Raw genomic sequence first — 10,305 nt, 5'->3', positions numbered from 1 at the left:
ACTGTTTTATCAAACAATTTATCAAAATAGCTTCAAGTTCACGGTAGAGCTGCTTGTGGAGTAAAAAATATAACAACACTGATGAAATGGAGCTATGTCAAATAGAGTCTTAACATTTGTTATCATAAAATAGTGTGTATATATATAGAAAGAAGGAGCGCATTGCATACTTGCGTGTGGCCAATCTCGTTGTGTTTGATGAGGGAGAAATGGGGAGAAAGGGCTGCGGTCGTGGGTTGACAGAGAAGATAAAAGGAAGGCAGAGGGCTTCGAGCGCACATCTCTAGTGCCGTCGGGCACGGTGCCGGCTGATGGAGTGGGAGGGAGGCGTCAGCAGCAAAAGAGATAATGGAAGGGACTAGCACGGTAACACCTCGGGTTTTTTCAACCAAAAAATACAAACTTTTTAAAAAAAAATCCTGCAATGTGTGTTACATGTAGTCGCTAGGTCAAACTTAAGCCAAATTCCTTCCTTTCTCGGCCTAACTTTAAGACTAGGACTTTGTAATCTTGCACTGCATATAATTTAGTTGCATAATGAGTGCTTTGAGTTGGTTCTTGTTGGAGTTGTTGTTTGATTGTAGGATTAAAACAGCAAGTAGTTTGGAGAAAAATTAGAAAAGGAGAAAAAACCCAGGCCCTCTCCTCCCTTCCTTTCAGCCCAGCCGGCCGCGAGGCCTAGCTTGCCTCCCGAAGACCCAGCGCACCCCCTTCCCCTTCCCTGGCTTGCTCCTGCTCCACTGGCCCAGCCCAGCTAGCCCCGTAGGCCTAACCCTTCCTGTGTCTTCCCTCTTTGGCCTCGGCCTTCCTCACGGCCCAACCGCAACCCAGTTGGAACAAGCCGCGGGCGCACCCACGCCCAAACCCTAGAGCCACGCGGACGCGCCCTAGGAAGCTGCCGCCTCCATGACCCCATCCGTGCCTTGGCGTCCGTACCAGGAGTCGTGCGATGGACGCCATGTGTCCCGGAGCTCGCACGGACACCGGAGATGGCCACCCAGCCTTGGAACCCTAGCCCAGCGTCGCTATAAAGAACAGGAGTCAACACCCCTTTCCCCTGTTCCTCATACACACCGCCATGAGCTCCCTTGCCCCTCTTCCTCCCTATTGCTCTCTGGTCGGAGCACCACCGCCTTAGCCGTCTCCATCGAGCCTCAGCCATGCCAAGCCAAGCCGCCTACAACTCCACTCCAACCCACCACAACTGACCGCAGAGGAACCCCGCCTGTCGTGCCACCACGACCCCGACGCCGCCCGAGCTTTCCACGGCGTCGAGCCACACGACGTCGTGATGAGGGAGCCCCGCCTTGCCGTCCCCTACACCATGACCCCACGTCAAAGCCCCGACCGTCCTCGTCTAGACCCCCGACGACGCCGAGCCAAGGACTCGGAGCGACGCCTCTGCACCTCGCCCTGCTCTGCCTCGTCCTCAAGCTCCTGCACTAGGGCACTAGCCTCGCCATGGAGGAGTTGCGCTGGGCCACCAAGCACCCCGACGGCCTCTGCAGCGGACCGCGACCCCGAGGCCACCATCGCCACGAGCTCCTGCTCTAGCCCTACGACGTTGAGCTCGCGGTCTCAAGCCACATCGACGTACCCGACTCGCCAGCCGCCATGGAGCCCCCGACCTAAGCCGTTCGCCATAGATTCGCTGCTGCTCTTCGACCCCGACGTCGTCGACTTCACCTCCAAGCCCAGACCCATGACCTCATTGCGTTCTCCACCACGCAGCACCACGATGACCACCTCCTCGTGCTGGACGTCATCATCGAACCTCGGCTACCTCGCTGCTACGAGCCCGGCCGCACCTAGCCACCTCTGGCCACCCTTAGCTACCATTGGTTGGCCACAACCACCCTTTGGCTGCTGCAGCTAGCTGCTGCTTGGCCGCTGTTGTCCATAGCTAGCCAGTGGACACCACAACAGGCTACGACCACCCCTGATGAGCCTCGGACTTCCCTGGCCTTCACTGTACCATGGGTAAGCCCCCTACCTAGCCAAGTTTGCTCCTTTGCCTTCGATCGATGACCCTAACGACTGCCCACCATGAGCCTAAAGCAGTGGCTTTGTAGAGCTGCCATCGTGCTAAAGCTACGAAACTGACCCAGACACCATGACCAACCCCTACTATGACTACGACAAGCCTTGAACCGAACCCCGATGTGCGGCCACGGCAACGTAGCTACGCTGCCGGCACCGAGCCCTACCCGCGTCAAGCGACCTGCCGTCCGCAAGCCCTCGGTGAGACAACCAAAGGCCTGACCTTTCCAACCCCACCTACTGCCGCCCCAAGGCCGATGACCCCTCCGTGTGTTCGGCCTTCGAGCCATGTTTTTCTACAGGGGCCTCGCCGACCGCGTGCTACCGATACCCATAGATACATAACACATATACCCTGCACTCACCGTGTCCTTCCATGGCACTCATGCCTCGGACGACACCGACTTGAGCATGTTCTTACCGCACTATCGAGCACCTCTGCTTGACCCTCGCGGCACCACCATAGGTCACCTATGCCACCCACTACCGCTTGTGTGAGACCTAGCCGCACTGTTGCGGCCACCACGAACCCGAGTGCACCAAGGATGCCACTACCTAGCCATGGCCGTGATCGAACCCTCGGAGGCCATCCACGATACCTAGTCCACGCCTGTGCCATTGAACCGCACTACACACCATGGCTTTGCCCTCACCTAGCTTCCTAGAGGCCAAGGCGAAGCCCTTCATGGATGCATCCTCTTCATGTCGTCATTCAGCGTGCTAAGTCATGCTCATGCACGATCTGCTGTAGCTTGACGCTCGCGGCGCACACGAACAGCACGGTGGCGAACCAGCCCTTGTCGATGCACTGCTTGGACAATCACGCACGCTCACTCACCGGCCCAAGACCTCTTTTTGTCTCCCCACCACAACCAATCCACCGCCTTGCACACACCCAAGGTCCTGCCGGAGACGCAACGCCACCACGACCTCCATGTCGAGCCCACCAAGAATCCTTAGCCGGCATTGGAAGCACCTATGGGGGATTGGTCGTTGGACCACGACCACTCGAATACACGTCCAACGAACACGTGGATGCCGCATTATGCACTTGCATAGCGAACTCGAACCAATGGGACTACGTTGACTCCCTTAACCAAAGCGAGCCTTTGGCCCACGTAGCCACACCAAGCACAACCGCGCTCACTCAGCTTGAGCTGAGCTAAGCTTGGCCTGAGGCCCTTTTGTCGGTCTTATCACATCATTCGAGTACCTATGGCCTTGGCTATCCCATTGTTGGAGCTAAGATGATCATGTGCAACCCTACCACCAACCCTACACATGCGCCACCATGGCTCAGCTATAGCACGATCAAGTAGAGTCCCGACCTACAACCCGTGCAACCTACCTCGACCCTCGAGTGTGGTGATGCCAAGACCAACCTAATCCCAACCATTGACATAGGCAGACCTCCTCTTGATAGCCTCATTTTTACCCAACCTAGCTGACATGGCTTCGACAGTGCAACCTATAGCCCTGAGAATCTGACGCCAACATAAGGGGCCCATCAACCATGTGTCCATGATGAACCTAGTCTCACCATGGCACCTAACCTAGACCTGGAGCCACCTTGCACCCACCAAAACCTAGGTAAAAGCCATAGGTTTATAGCCATGTATGAGTGAATTTGGATCTTCTTCATTCTTTTGGCTCTTTGTGATAACCTGTAGTTTATAGGGATACCGGTTAGACGTGCGTCAGCTCTGGAGGACCTGTGGAGTGGAGCTAACCTTGGAGGTGGAGGCCCACGCCGATCGACTACATCAACTAGCGAAGACTTGTACCACTACTACCTTGACATCGTAGGTGTCATGGCAGCACCTTTTACTCAGAGAATCCTATTAGGCATTGCAAAGTAGAAACTGCTAGCGCTTTACATTATTCCTTTGCTAGAATATGTGATGCATGCTATTGCCTGAGCCTTGTTTGCCTTGATTGAAACCACTTCACCCTGATTACCCAGCTCCGCGCTTGCACTTATATATATGTCTGTCTGCTTGCTTGCATTTACTCCATCATAATTACATATATTCCTTGTTATGTGATGTGTGATGGGTGTTTGGATGTTGTGGATGGTGGTTGGGGTTTTAACCACGAGGCACCCCCATGAGGTGTGGTTTGATACGTGACGAGAGCTGTGAATCCCGAGTGGGTGGTGGAGATGTGAGGAATTCTGGAGATACTTCCTTGCCTTTGACCTGATTCTTAGAGATAGTGGCTAGAGCAAGAGGTTGTTGTAGTGTACGGAGTGCACCAAGGGTAGTTCATGTGGTGGGAACACAGAATCCCAGAGGGATTGATCATCCTTGAGGGACTTTGGGATGAGGAGTTTGGGGGAATGGATAGACCACCTCTGTGGGGGTGAGTCTAGTGCTTTGAGGGCACACGGATTGGTGGAAGGTGCTCGCTCTGGCCAAATTAAGGACTGAGTAGGTTGCAACCATAAATCATGGGTTATTTCCGTGCACACCACATGCTTACATGGGTGCAGGCCATTGTCTAAATTAGTGCAGATGACCATCAGTCTCTGTGGGAGATAGTAGATAGTAGGCATGCGGTCTGTGGCCCTGTGCAATTAGTGTTAGGAGGACAGGGGTTACTCTGTGCTACCTCAACGACACGATCCCAACTTACATAGTGATGTATATATATATTCGCTCTGGTTGGTGGGCAGGACTGCTGTTAGTCGGCCTTGTTTTACGGTGGCGGTGTTCATCGTTTGACGGTGATACGTCGACGATGTTCATGTGGGGGAAAATGTAACACCTCGGGTGTTTAAATATTAAAACATGCCATGTCATCATATGCATAGCATATCATTCATGTGTTAGTGAAAATTTTGATATGCATACACTAAAACAAGTTTACCTTTATGTGGTATGTGTTGAATTGTATTGTTTGAATCAAGTTCAAAAAATTTGTTTGGATTTGAATTTTCAAGAAAGCCCTGATTTTCAGTATTTAAATCCTACCCTGGAAACTCATTTCAAAATCTAAGCATATTTTGGGGTTGAGCCTAAAAGCAAAAGTGTAGAGCTTGTCAAGTTATACAAAGTTTGTTTTTAGAGTTTTCAAAGTTGTTATGAAAAAATTGAAGTAATTTGAAAAGGCAAAATTCTTTAAATGTCCCCTATTTGAATTCAAATTTGCATTTCAAAATGTGGACCGAATTAGGGGGTGGTTATAAAATAAAAGTTGTAGAACTTTGGGTTTTGAACAACTTTTATTTTTGGAGATTTTTTAGTTGTTATATAAATTTGGGAGTAATTTGGAAAAATAGGCGGGTGGCAATTCTGTAATTTCGGTGAACGGTACTCGCGGCCGACATCCCACCGCCGGCCATGTTTCCACCGGCTTCTACATGCGCCCATAGGCGCCACCTCTAGCCTTGACGTGTCCGCATCGTGGCGTGTCAAGCGCACTATTCCCCACCGCTTTTCGCCCGCTGGTTAAGTCTCGAGCGTCGTCGCCGTTCTCCTTTCTCCTCCCCTGTTTTCCCGTCGCCGTCGCCATAGCTCCGTCGAGCTCGCCTCGCCTCCTCAGTGCAAACCAGCCTCGACAAAGCAGCGTCTGAGCTCTGCTTGCTCCTTGTGCACCCAATAGACCAACCCTTGAAGCTTGACTCCGCGGGGAACCCGTGGTGCGCGTCTTTCTTCCCCGCGGCCGGCAACCTCACCGTGGTGTGCGCGTCGCCGTGGCTGGAGCTCCACGGTGTGTCTTTGTCCTTGCTCAGCATGGCTCTAGATTCGCCTTGATCCTGTGTTGCTCTATGACCAGTTATTTGATCCTTTTGACCATCGCAGTCGCCTAAACGCCGTCACCGACGTGGTTCGCGCCGCTGTGATCACTGTGACCATCGACCCGCCTCTCCGTTGTTCCTCCGGCTCGTCCATCGCCTTCAACGTGATCGGGGTGAGCTCCTGGTTCTTCTCGAGTGGTTTGTTTCACTGTTACCGGTCTCCTGTCACCGGTGTAGCGCTGCCGTGTAGTTGTGGACGCCATGGCCGGCGTAGTGCTTGGTCCAGTTCGTAATTGGTCTCGCTGGTGCCACAAATCGATGCGCCGTGATGTGGTGATCATGCTAGTACCTTGGTCGTCGCCGGTGACCTCGCCGTCGACGAGATTTCGCCGGTCAAAGCTGTTGTCGCCGTGGTCAGCGCGGGAGGTAGGGGATGACAAGTGGGGTCGGATTGTCAGTGGCTCGGTGTTTCAAAATGGATTTTTCTATTTTACGAATTTGAATGAATAGTGATGTGATTTGTTATTTTTGTGTAGATTTATTTAGAGCTCCAAAAATTATGAAAATTTTTGTGTGACCTCTCTGTGATGTATATTATTTAAGAAAAATATGAAATTTTGTTTTCAGTACTTTTTGAATATGATAAAAATTGCTCAATTAATTAATAAATGGGTTTCCATGATTTTTCTAGGCTTAATTAATTATCCAAAAATTATGAAAATTGTTTTGCCACTTAGTTATCATGTGATGAACCTTACAAAAATTTTGAGCTCAATTGGAACAAATTGATTTATTTCATAATTTTGAATTAAATAATTAATTCATAAAAGCAAACAGTAACCTTTAATGATTTAGGTTTTTCTTGAATTTGGATTAAGTGATGACCTTGGGTCATTAGTTGGTAATGATCCTTGACAATTGAAGTATGTGTTACGAAAAAGGTTTAGTTAGTTTGACTTACAACTGTACCGCGAAGGAAAGTTGTATTCGAGTTGTTAATTTTGCATCCATCATCAAGCATCATGTTTCGTATCCCGCATCATGTTAAACATGGCATTGTTACTACGTGTAGTGAACGAAGGTGAACACGTGGTAGTTAATCAAGTTGCGGAGGAAGTTAATCCGTCTGTTGAGGTTGGATCTGATAATTGTGGAACATCTCAGGAACCCGACCTTTTCGTGAACCAAGGCAAGCCCCGGATGCATTTAAACCTACCTTGTGTTTTATAAATTTCTATCGCTTTTGCTTTTATATACTGCATTAAGTGATTAGGAGTCAGGTGGAAACCTAATTGGTGCATTACCAACCTTGTTTTTCCATATCTACCTTGTTGCCAGTTTTACTTCGTAAATACCTAATTATGCTTAGCCATGCTTAGACAGATAAAAGTCGGGTGATTACCTGTCACCCGCGAGTTTTAAATGAATCTTTGGTTACGTTTGGTTACTTATGTTATCATGAAATATGAGTATGTGGAGTAATAAATCTAGACCAGGCGGACTCGGTGTGTGAGAGCCACAAGACATGGAGGTCTTGTGAGCGGCTTCTTTCCGCCTGTGTCGATTAAGGTCCGTCCGTTGTTGAATTACATGAGGTGAGACTTTGTAATACTAACCACATACCCCGGTAAGCCTTAACTTGGCTATTCTATTACGAGAATGGCTACTCGCGCATTAGGAGTGGAGAGATGGCGAGAGTAGCGTGTACCCACGTGGCCATGGGCTGGAATGGTGGAGTACTGTATTCTCGGGTGGCGCGGACCCATTCTTGTTTTAGAGGACCTGAGTGTAGGTTGATATATGTAAGTCGGGGATCTGCATATGTCGTGTGGTCTAGAATTCCTAGCTGGGTTTATAATCGATTCGAATCGTCGTTGCTCCTCGGTTATGGAGACTCAACTCACTGTTCATCATCGTAGTTTAATAACTGAAACTTGAGTAAGGTTTAAGAAAGTGTTGGATATGAAGTTTCATGATCTCATTATGGATCATGTCAGCTTTGTATATGATCTTTTGAAGATAAAAATGTCAATATAAAGAATTTTGTTAAAGAGCTTTTACGCAAAAGAACTTTGATCATTGCTAAAGTCATACCTTGAATCCCTGAGCCTGCATTTCTGAGTCGTCTCAGTTTTTATTCCGGTTAAGTCTTGTTGAGTACTTTTGTACTCAGGGTTCGTTGACCCTTGTTGCAGGTGAGCCTCATGAGCAGGTCTGTTTTGGACCTTGCTGCATGACTGTTGTTCATGTCGATGACGATAAGTGAATGTGTGATCCTTGGGCAGGATGCTTATTTTGTGTGTTTGTATTATGATACTAATACCACTCCACTACTACTATGGTTTGTAATAATTATCGAACTTAGTTTGTAAGGTTTGAAACAACTGGTTTAAAAACTAAGTTATCGTAAGACTTCCGCTATTTTACTCTGATGTAGATATTTGAATAAATGTTGTAATACTGCAATGACTCTGTAATGTGATCCTGCTCAGAAATCGTGGATGATTCGGGGTTCCCCAAGGACACCCGACAGACTTCTTAAGTTACCAGGAACATATGCATAGTCGTCAAAGGTCGTTGGATAGTGACAAGTGCATGTGGGTCCTATAATTTAGGAGGTTCTGCCACAGAAAATCTATACGTATAGCCGCGGTCTCGGATATGACCACTTACCTGTGTGCAGGGTTCAGCTCACTAGCTTCTCTTGTGCTTTGCTTTTCTTCCCTAAAGCTAAGGTACGGCTTGAGGCCGATTAGACGAGGGGCGTGCGGAGGCTGTCTCATTGACTAGACTGAGAGACTAAAGGTGTTGTGATGATGATGAGTGGATGGTGAGAATGAGATTGTGGTTTAGGATTAGAGAAGATATACACTTTACTTATTATTGATGTTTTTCTGCATGCGCTAAGGATGCAAACCACAGTTAAACTATGAGGATCACCAGATCCCTTTATTTTTTATTTTTCACTAAAGCTCATCGGTGCTGACCATGGCCTACACACATCTGACGGTGTGCAAATTTTTTAATTTGCAGTGATGATTGAGATTGGTAGTTGGTTTCGTTCTACACTCAAGGATGTCTCTGGATGAGAGTTCGCCAAGCTTCACTTCCACGATAAAATAACGGTGTTTTGTTTATTGTTAGTTGTATCCAAAATATTATAATATAATTATTTGTATATGACTCTGTAATCAACTATAAATTAGACGTCCGTGATAGTTGAGGTACGGGACCTGGATCAGGATTTCTATTTTGAAAATCCCGGTCTGCTGCAGCAGGGCACCCTCTGCTGCGCCGGCCGGTTCGGTGAAGAGATGGTGATTAGATATTGAAAATGTAAATAGTAAAGGTACACAGTTTTAAAACAAAGGTAAATAGTAGTAGTGAACAATGTTTAATAGTGTCAAAATTGTATTACACAGCGAATCAGACAGTAGTTGAGTGACTCAGCGAGCTCCACTTTATTCATGGTTGAGGGATCTTGTTATACAGACACACCGCACACTGAGGCGACATGGTGAGAAAGGAAGATAGATGGAGTGTCTTACATGTGGACCCAAGCCATTAGAAAATCATCAAAACTAAATTGGAGAGACAAAACTAAACGGTACTAGCAGAAGTGTCAAATTTACCCCGTAAATAAAATTATACAAACGCCAAAGTTCAGGGGTAAAAAACGAACTTGTTCCCTAGAAAATGAAACAGCAAAACTTTTTGCAATCTAATAGGTGGACATGTGGACATGCAGCTTTTGAAAAGTTCAGCAGCCTGTTCGTTTCGTCGTAAACGATCGTGGATTATTTACTGCTGGCTGGTTTGACTTGTGAGAGAAAAATACTATTTCAGCTTATAATCCACAATCATATACGATCATATAAGCCCAGCCGAACAGTCTGGTGGGAAGGAATACTCAAGTGCGCTGAGCGATGAGTATGGCTGTCCGTTGCACCTGCAGATCGAACTACACTACATGTATAAATTTAAAATTTGTGATTGTGTCTGACTGCCTGCCTATTGGTTATTCTCCCTGCTGAATCATATCCGGTAAGCCTAAGCCATGTCTTTTTTAAAATTACCGATTGTTACGTAGTATATGCTCTATCTCTTGTACTCTGTTTGCTGCTTAACTTAGTCAGGATCCAAAGTTGAAGGCGCAAGTGGTGTAGCAGCGCAGCGGCATAGACGTCACTCGCTTACTTGACCCGCTAGCGGAATTTTGCAGATCACCTGGTATGCCTCTGTCTTGCAATCTACTTAATTTTATAACAAAACGTCGGGAATTATACTTGGGGATGGATGATAGTGGTCGTTGGCACCTGACACAGCCTGTCTAGGCCCCAGATGTTCATGTTTATTTAGGGGAATGAACCTGAGGAGTTTTCAAGTGGAAAAGGAAGAAGCATGTGAATCAGACATAAATTCGTCGAAGGAAACGCGGATGAGATATGTTGACGATGGGCTTAGTTTTCAACCAGAATAAATTCGCCAAAAGACAAATGTCACGATACGGCATCTGCCGAAGCTGA

This window comes from Miscanthus floridulus, chromosome 2 (assembly GCF_019320115.1).
Source record: "Miscanthus floridulus cultivar M001 chromosome 2, ASM1932011v1, whole genome shotgun sequence".
Classification (NCBI taxonomy): Eukaryota; Viridiplantae; Streptophyta; class Magnoliopsida; order Poales; family Poaceae; genus Miscanthus; species Miscanthus floridulus.
This window is presented reverse-complemented; position numbering follows the sequence as displayed.